The sequence below is a fragment of the Peromyscus maniculatus genome, chromosome 2 (genome assembly GCF_049852395.1).
Source record: "Peromyscus maniculatus bairdii isolate BWxNUB_F1_BW_parent chromosome 2, HU_Pman_BW_mat_3.1, whole genome shotgun sequence".
NCBI classification, from domain to species: domain Eukaryota; kingdom Metazoa; phylum Chordata; class Mammalia; order Rodentia; family Cricetidae; genus Peromyscus; species Peromyscus maniculatus.
Genome location: NC_134853.1, coordinates 137,756,753 through 137,769,681, shown reverse-complemented (window position 1 = coordinate 137,769,681; position 12,929 = coordinate 137,756,753).

Here is a 12,929-nt window from a genome sequence, read left to right as displayed (position 1 = left end):
GGATAGTGTTCAGAGAGATAGTGGTCAATGTTCAAATTTTATGAAACTCCATTATATCCCTCTTCACAGGACTGTCCGCTTTACCTGTTGCTGTCCTCTGGAACCACTCCCAGGAAGTTTACGAAGAACAGAGATTCATGGACAGCACTGGCTCTGCATCTAAACCAACAGGAGCTCTCCTTCTCAGCCTCAGTTTCCTCTGCTGTGAAATATAAGTATTGGAAAAGCTGTACCTAATTCTCCTTACCAAAGTCTTCCTCCTATTAAGGCATTTAAGCTTCCTTCAGCCCGTCAGGTGGTTAGAGATCAATACTGGTGTAAAAACTCCATGCAGGAGGAGATGGTTTAACAGTTATGAGCACCCAATGCTCTTTCAGAGGACCTAGGTTGGATTCCCAGCACTCATATGGTGTCTCATAACCATCTGTAATTCCAGTTTCAGGGGATCTAACGCCCTCTCCTGGCCTCTGTGGGTACAAGACACATGCATAGTGTACACACATACATACAGGCAAAACTCTAATACCTAAAAAGTAGAAATGAATTTTTTTAAAACTCTAAATGGTTGTCGGTGCACAAACTGAGACACAAGTCCAAGCTACACAAGTACCCTATGAAGTCACTCTGTCACCCAGGATGTCCACAGTCAGCTGCCACTCTCCCGGATGTCTACCCCCTGTTTCTTCTCTTTACAAAAGCCACCTTACTGACTCAGCTGTTTCTGATCCTAACACACACCCCTGAGCCTCAGTTTCCCTATGTGAGCAGGGAAAGGACACCTGGGGGGTGTCATCTGCATTGCTGATGCCTGAGAACAGTGCAGACTGATGTCATTGTCACCTCTGGCTCCAAGCAATAGCCTGCTTGCTCTTGGGCCGCCTTATCTGAGGCTTCACAAGAATCTTGTGTCTACATCCAGTCTCCTAGATGATTTCTTAACTTTGACACAAGATCTCACATACCTCAGCCTTCCTACAGGCCAGGCACCTTTCCAAGACCTCCTCAGACTTCATCCAATACTGTTAGGTAGCTGGGAATCAGTCATTAATTAAATTCTCACTTTTTATTCACAAAGAATAATGGTGCTTGCTTCAGCTGCATGGGCCTTATAGGGAAAAACCACGTGGCAGAGTAGGAGGGGTGTGTCACAGACCGATGGCTTGCTTGAATCCTGGTGCTATGTGATGTTGGCTATTAGTTAATCTCCCCAGGACTCAGTTTTCCCAGCTGTAAAATAGGGATAAAGTTATCTTGTTTGCAACCAACATTCTTCCCATGGGGCAGTAGGCCAAGGACGTCAGAATATTCTGCCTTGGGGCCTAGAGTGGGACAATATGCTGCCATTTCCCATTTTCCACTTTTTTACACAAAAGTCTGAGTAAGATTTGCCTCAAGGAGCTGGTGCTTGGGAGTGCTATGCCTGGTTGACCTGTGAGAACAGGCTGTGAGTGGGGACAGATGTCTATACACCAGCAACACAAGAAAGGGTCTGTTGTGCATCCAAGACTTAGGGCCAGAGACTCGGGCTTCTGAGGCTGCGGGTCCTACTTATTCACAGCTTACTTGAGGGTGAGCAACTTAGGAACAACTCCCCGACTCTCGGGACTTAGGAAGTAGACATCCCTCACATGAAGGGTGACAAGGAACATCATCAGTGTCAATCACAAGAAGCCAAGGCTACAGAATTCAGTTCTGGAGCTATGCCTTGCAAAATGCCTTGGGATCCTGCTCTCAAACCTTATGCTGACTTTGTGAGATATATAGAGTAGGTATTGTTACCTCCGTCTTATGGGTGAAGAAACTGAGACTCAGGGCCAAGAGGCGTATGGGAGAAAAGGAATTTCCCGTGCTCTGGCAGTAACAGGGTTTCCTATCCGCAGCAAAGTCATGGCTCACTAGAACTCAGCCAGAACGAGTCCTCAGTTTACTGAAATGCTTTCTGTCCTTGATATTTAGGAGAAAGGGGCAAATCATGAAGGCAAAGAAACTTCTGTTGATTTTAGTTTAATTATCTGCGCATATGCACACACATATATATGTACATATAGATACACAGACACGTATGTACAGATACTGACACATGTGCCCATCTGTGAGGAAATCCAATGAGACCATTCAGACACTCAGAGAAACCCCTCAGCTGCAGCTCCATCTCCTGCATCCCATTGGTTCCCCAGGGGTTCATTGCCTCATTCACCCCTCTGTCCCTCTTCCAGAGCCCTGCCAATGTCCACCTCAGACATTCAGTGTATTTCTTCCCCATTCTCTCTCCTCCTCCACCTTCTTCTTTCATCTCTGTCATTCACTACTCAGGTCACTCTCTGCATAGCCTTCAGAGCACACTTCCTGAAACAAAAACGCTGACTGGGCCACTTCCGGTTTCCTCGCCTACAGGGAAAAGACTTGCGGGAACATCCTGGCTTCGCTGCTTCCCTTGTTTTTGGTCCTATTTTCCCAGGCAGGCTTGTGGGCTCTTTCCCTTAGAGAAATGGTGGGAAGCTATGAGGGCTTTCACAGAAACCTCCTTGCAAGTCCAGGGAGGGAGGAACTGTGGAGATCAACTTCTGTTTGGAGACACCCTTGAGCACGGTGGGGTCTGGAGCTGAGCTGAGACAAAGAGTCAGGTCTCCTGCTGCCCGGAGGGCCACTCTTGGGACCTATCTTAGCTCAGAGCAAGCTCGGTCAGCTTGGAAATCCTGCAGGTCAGAGTCGTCCCGTTCCACCCCCTCCCCCAAGAGAAGCTTCGCCTCCTGAATGTGATTTGATTTTCCTCTGTGTCTCCTGACTGAATACAGAGTCTGGAATGTCAAAGACCAGTAATAGCTTATGCTGTCTCGCGCAGTGGGACCAGGACCTGTCCTTAGTGCATGAGCTGGCTGTTTGGAACCTGGGGCCTATGCAGGGACACTTGGTTCAGCCTGGGAGGAGGGGACTGGACCTGCCTGGACTGAATCTACCAGGTTGAGCTGAATCCCCAGGGGAGTCTTTGCCCTGGAGGAGATGGGAAGGGGGGGCTGGGGGGGCTGGGGGGAGGCTGGGAGAGGGGGGCGCGGGAGGAGGGAGGACAGGGGAATCCGTGGCTGATATATAATATTAAATCAAATTGTAAATAAAATTTTTTAAAAACGCTTATGCTGTGATCTATGTACTGGAAGACGCTGGGAAGCCAGAACAAAGACCAAGGAATGTTCACACTCGCTTTCATTGTATACTTTCCTCTCCTACTCCCCAGCAGTTAAGCAAAAACAAAAAACAAACAAACAAACAAACAACAAAGCCCCCTAATCCCTACCTGTGCTGGGGTCATGAACCTCTGAGAAGAAGGTTCTGTCTATACACCAGCAACACAAGAAAGGGTCTGTTGTGCATCCAAGACTTAGGGCCAGAGACTCGGGCTTCTGAGGCTGCGGGTCCTACTTATCCACAGTTATCCCGGGCACAAGTCCACAGAAAGAGGGTTGGAGAAATGGATGCTAATGTCATGGCCCTTTCTACTGTCTACCGCAAAAAGCAGACAAAGATGTCCCGGCATGCCTGCAAGCATGTGAGGCTGTCCCTAGGCTGTGTCCACTCAATAGATGGGAAAAAGAGATGGCGCATCTTCCCACAGCCACAGGTGTAGCCTAGCAGAGCCTTTGCTCACTGTAACGAAGCAGCATCCGTGGAAAGACCATATGGCTTACCTGCTTAGAAACAGGTCCTCTCTCCCCACTTATCTTTCTCGCTCACTGGCTAGGTCACCCTTGCCTCCTCCAGAGCGGAAGCTGAATGGAAGTGGGCAGCAGGGGCAGAAGTTCTGTCCCGAAAGTGGGACTAGTCAAGTTGGAGCAGAAACAGGTCAAGGTGAGCAAATAGTGAGAGGATGATGCCAGACTTGTTCACAGGCTACCGGGACTGTCAGGGCACAGAGGTGAGTAACCACATGTTGATCGCCCTGTGTGCTATGGTCTTCTTCCTGCCAGTCAGCTCATGAGGAAGGGGCCGCTTGGTAGAGTTGGTCCTTCCCTGAATGTTCTCTCCTGTCACCTCTAGGTAGGAGTCCACAGTATCATCTGGGAGGAGGAAAGTGATCTGGGCTCAGGGGTGTGACGGTAAACAAGGGGTGTCCATTAAGGGACTCAGGTGTGCAGTATCAGTGGAAAGATGGGATGGAATCCTGGCATTATCTGGAGGATCTGAGATAACAATAAATAAAAAAGAACTAATGCAGAGATCAAAGACCCTGACCTGAAGGCAGCAAGAATTGGCCAGGGTACAGGTCAAAGATTCAGACTGGACAGAACAGAGACACAGAGGCCAAGTCCAGCAAGCACCATTTTCCACAGAGAGACAGTAAACAAGAAATGAAGCATCATAGGCAAGGAAAGAGGCTCCATGGACTAAAAAGAGCTGGAAACTAGAAGCCATAGATGACCCCGTGTGACCCAAGTGGCTGGCTGCAGCAGCCGCCACCATCGCATGCCCCTCCCTTAGGAGCACTGCTTGCCTCGCTACTCAAAAAGCCGTAGCCTGTCTGAATGCCACGAGCAGGAGCTACCTTCAGAGTAAAATGCAGCCCCAGCCCCCAGCTCTGGTCCTGCTATGAAAGGAGCCCCAGCCCTCCGCAGAACCCTGTATGGGAAGGAGTCTGGTCTGAGGTGTCCAGGGCAGGGCAGGAGTCCGGGGCAAGCAGATTCTTGGTGTTCCTCTCCAGCTGCAGTCCCCTCTCCAAGCTCCCAATGATACCCACACAGATCTTCTCTGGACAGCCTCAGACTCACTAGACTTCAGAGCTGAAGGTGACTTGAACATCCAGCCCTTATGAGAGCATCTATATTCTCTGATATCTCACTACCAAAGGATGCTCCCAGACCCCCAGAGACAGGAGTCTCACTCTTTCTTGAAGTAGCTTAGGTGGCTATGATTGTCCCTCAAAAAACTTCTTGTATAGAACTGAGAGCGGGCACTGGCTCCTTCTGGCATCAATAATGAGTTCTCTTTATTTCCCCCCTCCCCTATATTCTTTCTTTCCACCCTCCAACCCCACCCTTCTCTCTCCTCCAGGATCCCCCTCTGCAAAATGGTAACTCTTACCTGCCCTTACCTTTCTTTAGGATGCTGTGTGGTACCATCTGAATCTCCTCCTCTTGAGAAGCTTTTCTTGTCTTGATCCTGCCCAGAATTCCCAAGCTGGGTCTTGGCCTCCACCCAACAGTTCTAATGCCAGAGGGCAACCCCAGCAGACTTTTCCTGGCAGCCACAGGGATCACCCCTCCCTTCTGCATGGCTAAGGGCTTCCAGGAACAGCCTCTGGGGAAATGACTGCCGTAATGGATGAACCCAGGCTTAGTAGTCACACAGACTTGGTCACTGTGACCCAAGTAAGCCATATAGCTTCCCAGAGCCCCATTTTCCGCCATAAATTAGAGTTATGTTTCCCATCCCATGGTCACACTTGTGGGCCAATATCTGACATATCCTGAGTCTCTGCAGTATGGCCATCCCCACATTACAGGCATGGAAACAGAATCATGGAGCCTAAAGTGGCCCATGGGGAGCCAGGAATTTTGTCAGCAGTTTTATGTGACCACAGAGGCTGTGTTCCCAACCAGTACTCAACCCAGGATCATGATCCGGCACAAGTCAGATCAGGGACAGGAAGCCATGGGGACTCTTAGTTCACACAGGACAGAATCACGTGTAGAAGTATCTAGGACAGAAGGCAGTTGACTAGTGGACTCTAGAGTCAAAAGTAGCAATTGGTAGGGGGAGGGGCAGGGACTTCTGGGGCTTCTGATAATACATACCTTCCTAGGAACCAAAAGGAAAAGAGGCATATAGCCGGTGTTCCATAGAGGTGGGGCATTGATGATCAGAGAGCTAAGAGGACTCGTCCAAGGTCAAGCGTCAGGTCATTGAAATGCCATCCAGATATGACTGTCAGGTGCTTCCCAAGCACTCTGTGAGGTGGAAAGATAAGCCAAGCCCACCAGAGTCTCTAGCCTGGTCAGGTGGTCTGCTCTCACCTTTTCTGATGTCTAGCTCACCTGCAGGATGGCTTCCCCAAGCCAGATGCCAACTTTCTGAGGAATCCTGAGGTGTTTCCAAGGTCTCAACCCCAGTCACAAATGTTAGAGATCAATTAAGAAGCATAGATTCTCAAGCCGGGCGTTGGTGGCGCACGCCTTTAATCCCAGCACTCGGGAGGCAGAGCCAGGCGGATCTCTGTGAGTTCGAGGCCAGCCTGGGCTACCAAGTGAGCTCCAGGAAAGGCGCAAAGCTACACAGAGAAACCCTGTCTCGAAAAACCAAAAAAAAAAAAAAAAAAAAAAAAGCATAGATTCTCAGTCCTGAGATCATTCCACCATGATTCCTTCATGGCCAGGTTGAACTCTGCTAGATTCTCTCCTGCTCTTGAATTCCAGGTGTGACCCACACTCATCAAGGGAATTAACAAACACAGAAAGGCAAGACCAAAGCATTGCTCCTCGGTTCCATACAGCAAGGAAAGTTTCCATTTGACTACGGATGCGCTCTGATTTTTTTCTCTGACTGAATGACAGCGGGTCTTCTTACTTGGCTGGTAGTGCATTTCACATTTAATGTTGTTGTAACTGACTCTAGTTGGAGAACTATCCACTTAGCTTTTCTTTGCCAAAAGCAACATACATTTGCTGACATTTGGGGGGGGGCAGTCAACACATCACTAAGAGTCCAAGCCAAAGTGACAACCCTGTTTTCTCCTCTTCAAGAGTCTCTGGTAGGAGGGCAGATAAGGCACTTGGTCTGGTCCCATGAGACTTAATGGGAAATTCCACAAATGAACTTCAATTTTTTAACATTTATTTATTGTTTATATGATTGTTAGTTGCGTGTGTATGTGTGTGTGGTATTGTGTTTATATGTGTAAGGATGTGAATATGCCACATCACACATGTGGAAGTCATAAGACAACTTGTTGGGATTGGTTCTCTCCTTCCATCATGTGGTTCCAGGGATCAAAGTGGGTCATCAGGATTGGTAGAAAGCGCTTTCATCTGCTGAACCATCCATCTCACTGGACCTCTACTAATGAGTTTTGAGAAAAGAATTGGTTTCCTAATGACAGAGACAGGGTAACTTTGGTCCAACTCCATCCTTCAAGATCTCCCCCCATTTTTTTTCTCATCATGAATACAGATGTAGTAGTTAAGAGTCCAGCAAGCCATCTTGAGTCTCTAAGGACATGGCTCAAAAGTCAACAGTATCTTTCTTACTAACATTGGTCCACATGAGCTAATACAAGTAGCTGGTCACTCATTTGTGTGCACATCTATACCATTGCTAATTGAGGTTTTCTGTTTACTTTTGTGGGCAAATTCTAATGTAGGCCTTTTATTTTATTTACTTTTGTTGGGGGGTGGATGTGGATATGATCTATGAATGTGTGTTCAAGTGTGTGTCTGTCTGCGAGCAGACCTTTCTGTGTGTGCACATATAGAGGCTGTTAAGTTAATATCAGCCTATCTTCCTCTCTAACTCTCCTACTTTTTTTTGAGAAAGGGTCCCATGCTGAATCTGGAGCTCACCAATTGGCTACACTGACTGGCCAGCAAGCCCCCAGATCCCCATCACTGCTTCCCAGTACTGTTATCACAGGCTCATATGGGTGAGCATGGCTTTTCACATGGATGCTAGGAATTGAACTCAGGTCCACACGATTGTACAGCAAGTACATTACTGACTAAACCATCTCCCCAGCCAATTCTACCTTTTTAGAGACATGATCCGTGGTAATTAATTTACCATCTACTTATATATTCTTATATATTCACTGCAGCTCTGGTCCTCCCCTAACAAAAGCCAAACACAAAACTCCAGAGAGTCAAAGGAAAAATACTCCAGAGGGTCAAGACTCTTACAAATGATTAATTAATTGCATTTCAGAAGTAAAAAAAAAGATTAAAGAATTTATTTATTTATTATTTATTAAGAATCCAGAAATAGATGTGGAATAGGAGGATGACAGCAGCTGCCAGCACCCGTGGCCTTATGGGAAGAAGCTTTTTAAAGTAGTTTCATGGAATTGGGGAAAAAGATGGCAGAATGGAGTGGTGCATTCGGCTGAGGGAAGCAGAACTGGAGATACCACGGTGGGAGTGCCACCCACTAACTAGGCTGGTGCCACCACTGGGCCCACATGCCTGGGCCTGAGGCATGGAGCCACAGCTGCTGCTCGCCTTGCAGTGGGGAGGAGAGCACAGGGCCACAGTGCTGTGGTGGGCTGCAAGCACAGTGGCCATGCCCAGGATACCAGCAGGGCAGCCAATGCCAAGGGCAGGGTGGTGTACAGCAACCTGGAACCCCCGACATATCCTGCCCGGGCATGCTGCCCAACCCCATGATCACCCAGACTCTGAGCAACAACAAGATATTGGAGAGAAAGAATGGTTCACTTTCTGGATTAAGTCTCTTCAAAAGATTTCCATGGTCCATGTTGCTGCTGAAAGCCATGATGAGGCCACATTGAGGTCTGTGATCCATGCTGCCACCAAAAGCCACGTGGAAATCCATGATCTGAGCTGCCACCAGCTACAATGGGCAAGGAAGCTTCTTTTGCCGTAGTATTGATAAGCACAGATTCCTAACTGATAATGAGAGACATTGGAGGTGGGTGGTTTTAATAGGAATGGCCCCCATAAACTCGTGTGTTTAAATGTTTGACCCATAGAAATTGGCACTATTATGAGGTGTGGCCTTGCTGAAGGAAGTGTATCACTGTGGGGGCAGGCTTTGAGGTCTCAAGTGCTCAAGATACACCCAGTGTGGCACATAGTCTCCTTCTGCTGCCTGTAGATCAAAATGTAGAACTCTCAGCTCCCTCTCTAGTACCATGTCTGCCATGACACCTTCATGTCCCACCATGATGATAATGGATTAAACTTCTGACCTGTAAGCTGCCACCTCAATTAAATGTTTTCCTTTATAAGAGTTTCCATGGTCCTGGTGACTCTTTACAGCAATGGAAACCCTAACTAAGACACTTACACAACTGAATTAATGTAATAAGATTCAAATGTCTGATATCCAGTACAAAATTATCCAGAACAGAGAAAGATGACACAATTTATAATGAGAACAATCACTCAGCTAGAACAACTGAAAAAGTAGAAGGATGATGGGGTGAATGTACAGAGACAGCACAGAGAAATTGTGTCCACACCCTGTATGTTTAAGAAGCAGCAGGAAAGACTGAGCACATTAAAGGTGAGCGGCATCTGTATCAGTTGGTGTTTCTATAGCTGTGATAAAACATCATAATCAAGGAAAGTTATGAAAAGAAGTGTTTAATTGGGCTTATGGTTTCAGAGGGCTGGAGTCCATGATGATAGAGTAAAGACAAGGTTGCAGGAACAGCTGAGAGCTCACATCTTGATCCACAAGCAGGAAGCAGAGAGAGAACATTGGTAATGGCTTAAGCCTTTTGAAACCTCAAAGCCCAACCCCAGTGACACACTTCCTCCAATAAGTACACACCTCCTAATCCTTTCCAAACCGTTCTGCCAACGGGGGACCAAGCATTCAAACATATAAGCCTATGGAGGCCATTCTCATTCAAACTACCACAGCATCTAAGACCTACATGTTTGTAGGTGAAAACTACAGTGTATTAGATGGAAAATTCATGGAGATGAAGGATAGATGACATTACAGGAGAAAAAAAAAATTATGCTATGTTTAGTGGATATCCCTGAAAGGCCTGCTCTTTTCTGAAGGGAAATAGAGGAGGAGTGGATCTGGGGGAGAAGGAATGAGGGGGTGACCAGGAGGAGTGGTGGGAGGGGAAACTGTAGTCAGGATGCATTGAAAACAGTAGATAAGTAAGTAAGTAGGTAGGTAGATAGATAGATAGATAGATAGATAGATAGATAGATAGATAGATAGATTTAGTGGCCTGGTAACTAAAAGATGAAAAACCTTAACAATGAGTAGAGTACCAGTAAACTGTGGAACAATGTTAAGTGGCTTAATATGGGTCTAATATGTCTTCAAAAAGGAAAAGTACTTGAGAAAATGATACCCAAAAATATGATTGAAATTATAGCCTCATGGGTCCCAATAAAGCTCAATGGGAAATTCACATGATTGTTTTGGCTATCCTGGGTATTTTGTGTTTCCATATAAAGTTTAAGACTGTGTAATTACATTGGAATTTTGATGGGGCTATTATTAAACTTGTGATCTGCTTTTGGTAGGATGGGCATTTTCACAGTTCTAATCCCACCTCTCTATGAACATGGGAGGTATTTTAATCTTCCGGTGTCTTCTTCAATTTCTTTCTTCAGTGTCTTCGAGTTTTCATTGTATAAGTCTTTCATTTCTTTGGTTATGTTTATGTGTAACGTGCTCCAGTGGATGGCCACACACCTAAGAGAACATAGGCAGTAGTAATGGGACTCAGTGGGCTTTTAAAAAATGACACAAAGTTTGGTAAGTAGGAAATGGGGGGGTAGGTCTGGGAGGAGATGGGGGAGGGGATTATTATGATCAAAATACAATGTATGAAATTCTCAAAGAATTAATAAAAGCGTAAGAAATAAAAAATAAACATGGAGAAAAACATGAGAAGATCTACCACAGGCAAACTGCTTAAAGCCAGTGATCATCTTAAAATAACTGAGAGGGGGAGAGAGAGAGAGAGAGAGAGAGAGAGAGAGAGAGAGAGAGAGAGAGAAAGAGAAAGAGGGAGAGAGAGATTGATTACTTTCAGAGGACAAAAGGTAAGTGACAAGTGATTTTTCCTCCATAACAGAAGACCATTAAGCAGTGTTTCTAAGTTTCTGAACAGTATAGGGGGGAAGAAACAATGTCAAACAAGAATCTTTTAAAATGGAAGTGTATGGATGTGAGGGTGTGTGTGTACATATGTGTGTGTGAATGCATGTGGAGGCTAGACAACTTCAGGCATCACCCTTAGGAACACTATCTGCTTCCTTTGAGACAGGGCTTCTCGCTGGCCAGGAGCCCACCATTTAGGCTAGGCTGGATGGCTAACAAGAGATATGTTCTCCACCTCTCCAGAACTGGGATTATAAGCATGGGTCATCACACCCACCATTTTTACATGGGATCTATGGATTGAATTCCGAATTGTAAGGCAAGAGCTTTACTAAGTAAATAGACTTCTCCCCTCAAAGCTTTCACACTAGAATCTTACATTTCTATGGAATATAGTTCAAAACTGAAGCAAATAATAAATTTTGAAGACATTCAAAAACTGAAAGATATTGGTATAAACATGATGTGTTGGTTTGAATAAGAATAAGCCCCATGGGATCATATTTAAATGTCTGGTCTCCAGTTGGTGGAACTATTTGGGAAGGATTAGGAGGTGTGGCCTTGAGGGAACAGGTGTGGCCTTGTTGGAGGTGGTATGTCACTGGGTCTATTAGTCAGGGTTCTCTATAGGAACACATACACACACACACACACACACACACACACACACACACACACACACACACACACGGAAAGGGGATTTATTAAAGCAGTTTATAACCTATGGTCCTGCCAGACCAGCAATGACTGTCTACCAATAGAAGGTCCAAGAATCCTATAGCTGTTCAATTCAGGAGGATGGGTGTCTCAGGCAGTCTTCAGTACATGCCAGAATCCTGAAAATGTAGGGTTTAATGTCAGTAAAGGAATGGACTTGCTAGGCAGAGGAAGAGCAAGCAGGCAAACAGAAAGAGTTTTCTTCTTCCATGTCCTTCTTTACATAGGCTGCTAGCAGAAGATGTGGCCCAGATTAAAGGTGGATCTTCTCATCTCAAAAGATCCAGATTACAAGCAGGTCTTCCCACTTCAAGTGATTTAATTAAGAAAACATCCTTCACTGGTATACCCAGACACTTGGGTTTTAGGTAACTCCAGATGTAGTCAAATTGACAACCAAGAATAGCCACCACACTGGAGGTGGACTTTGAAGTTTCAAAAGTCCATGCCAAGCCTAGTGTCTTACTCTGTTTGCTGTCTGTGAATCAGATGTGCCTGCCTGCATTCTTCATGCTCCCTGCCATGATGACAATGAATTAAGCCTCTCCAGTGTATGCCTGTCTGCTTCCCACCATGATGGTCATGGACTCATCCACTGAAACTGTAAGAAAGCCTCCTATTAGATGCTTTCTTCTATAAATTTTTGGTCATGGTGTCTCCTCACAGTAATAGAACAGTAACTCAGACATATACCTTGACGGTAACTAAGATACGTACTTTGCTCCAATTATCTGGAAGCCAAAACCACATAACTGAAAAAATATATAAAGCACTATGAATCAGGAAAATTAGCATTTGTAACAAGTGCAAATGAAAATATATAAAAAAAATTGAGTGCTCTGGTGAAAAGCAGTCTTCAGTTAAAAAGATTCATAGCACTAAAATACTTGCATTAGAAAATAAAAAAGGTCTCCTGTTAATTACCCCTGTTCTTGCCTGAAGAACTAGATAAAGATGAATAAGTTAAATACAAAGAAAAGGAAAAAACATTAAAGCTGAGAAAATCACTGAGATGGAGCAGGAACAAACAATGACAGTAAAAGCTGATGCTGATTTTTCGTTGTTTTGAAATTTTATTTTATGTCTATGAGTCTTTTGCCTGCATGTATGTATGTCTGTACACCATTTGCATTCCTAGTGCCCACAGAGGCCAGGAGAGGGTATCAGATCTCCTGGAACTGGAGTTATAGACAGCTATGAGCTGCTATGTGGGTGCTGAGAATCAAACCTGGGTCCTCTGGAAGAGCAGCTGGTGCTCTGAACCACTGAGCCATCTCTCCAGCACCTGGTGTTTTTATTTTGAGGAGACAGATAATATTGACAGCCCCCTAGCTGGACAGATAAGAAATAAAGGTAGAAGATGCTAATTCCCAGTCTCAGGAATATGAAGGATGACACCACTGTAGAGTCTACAG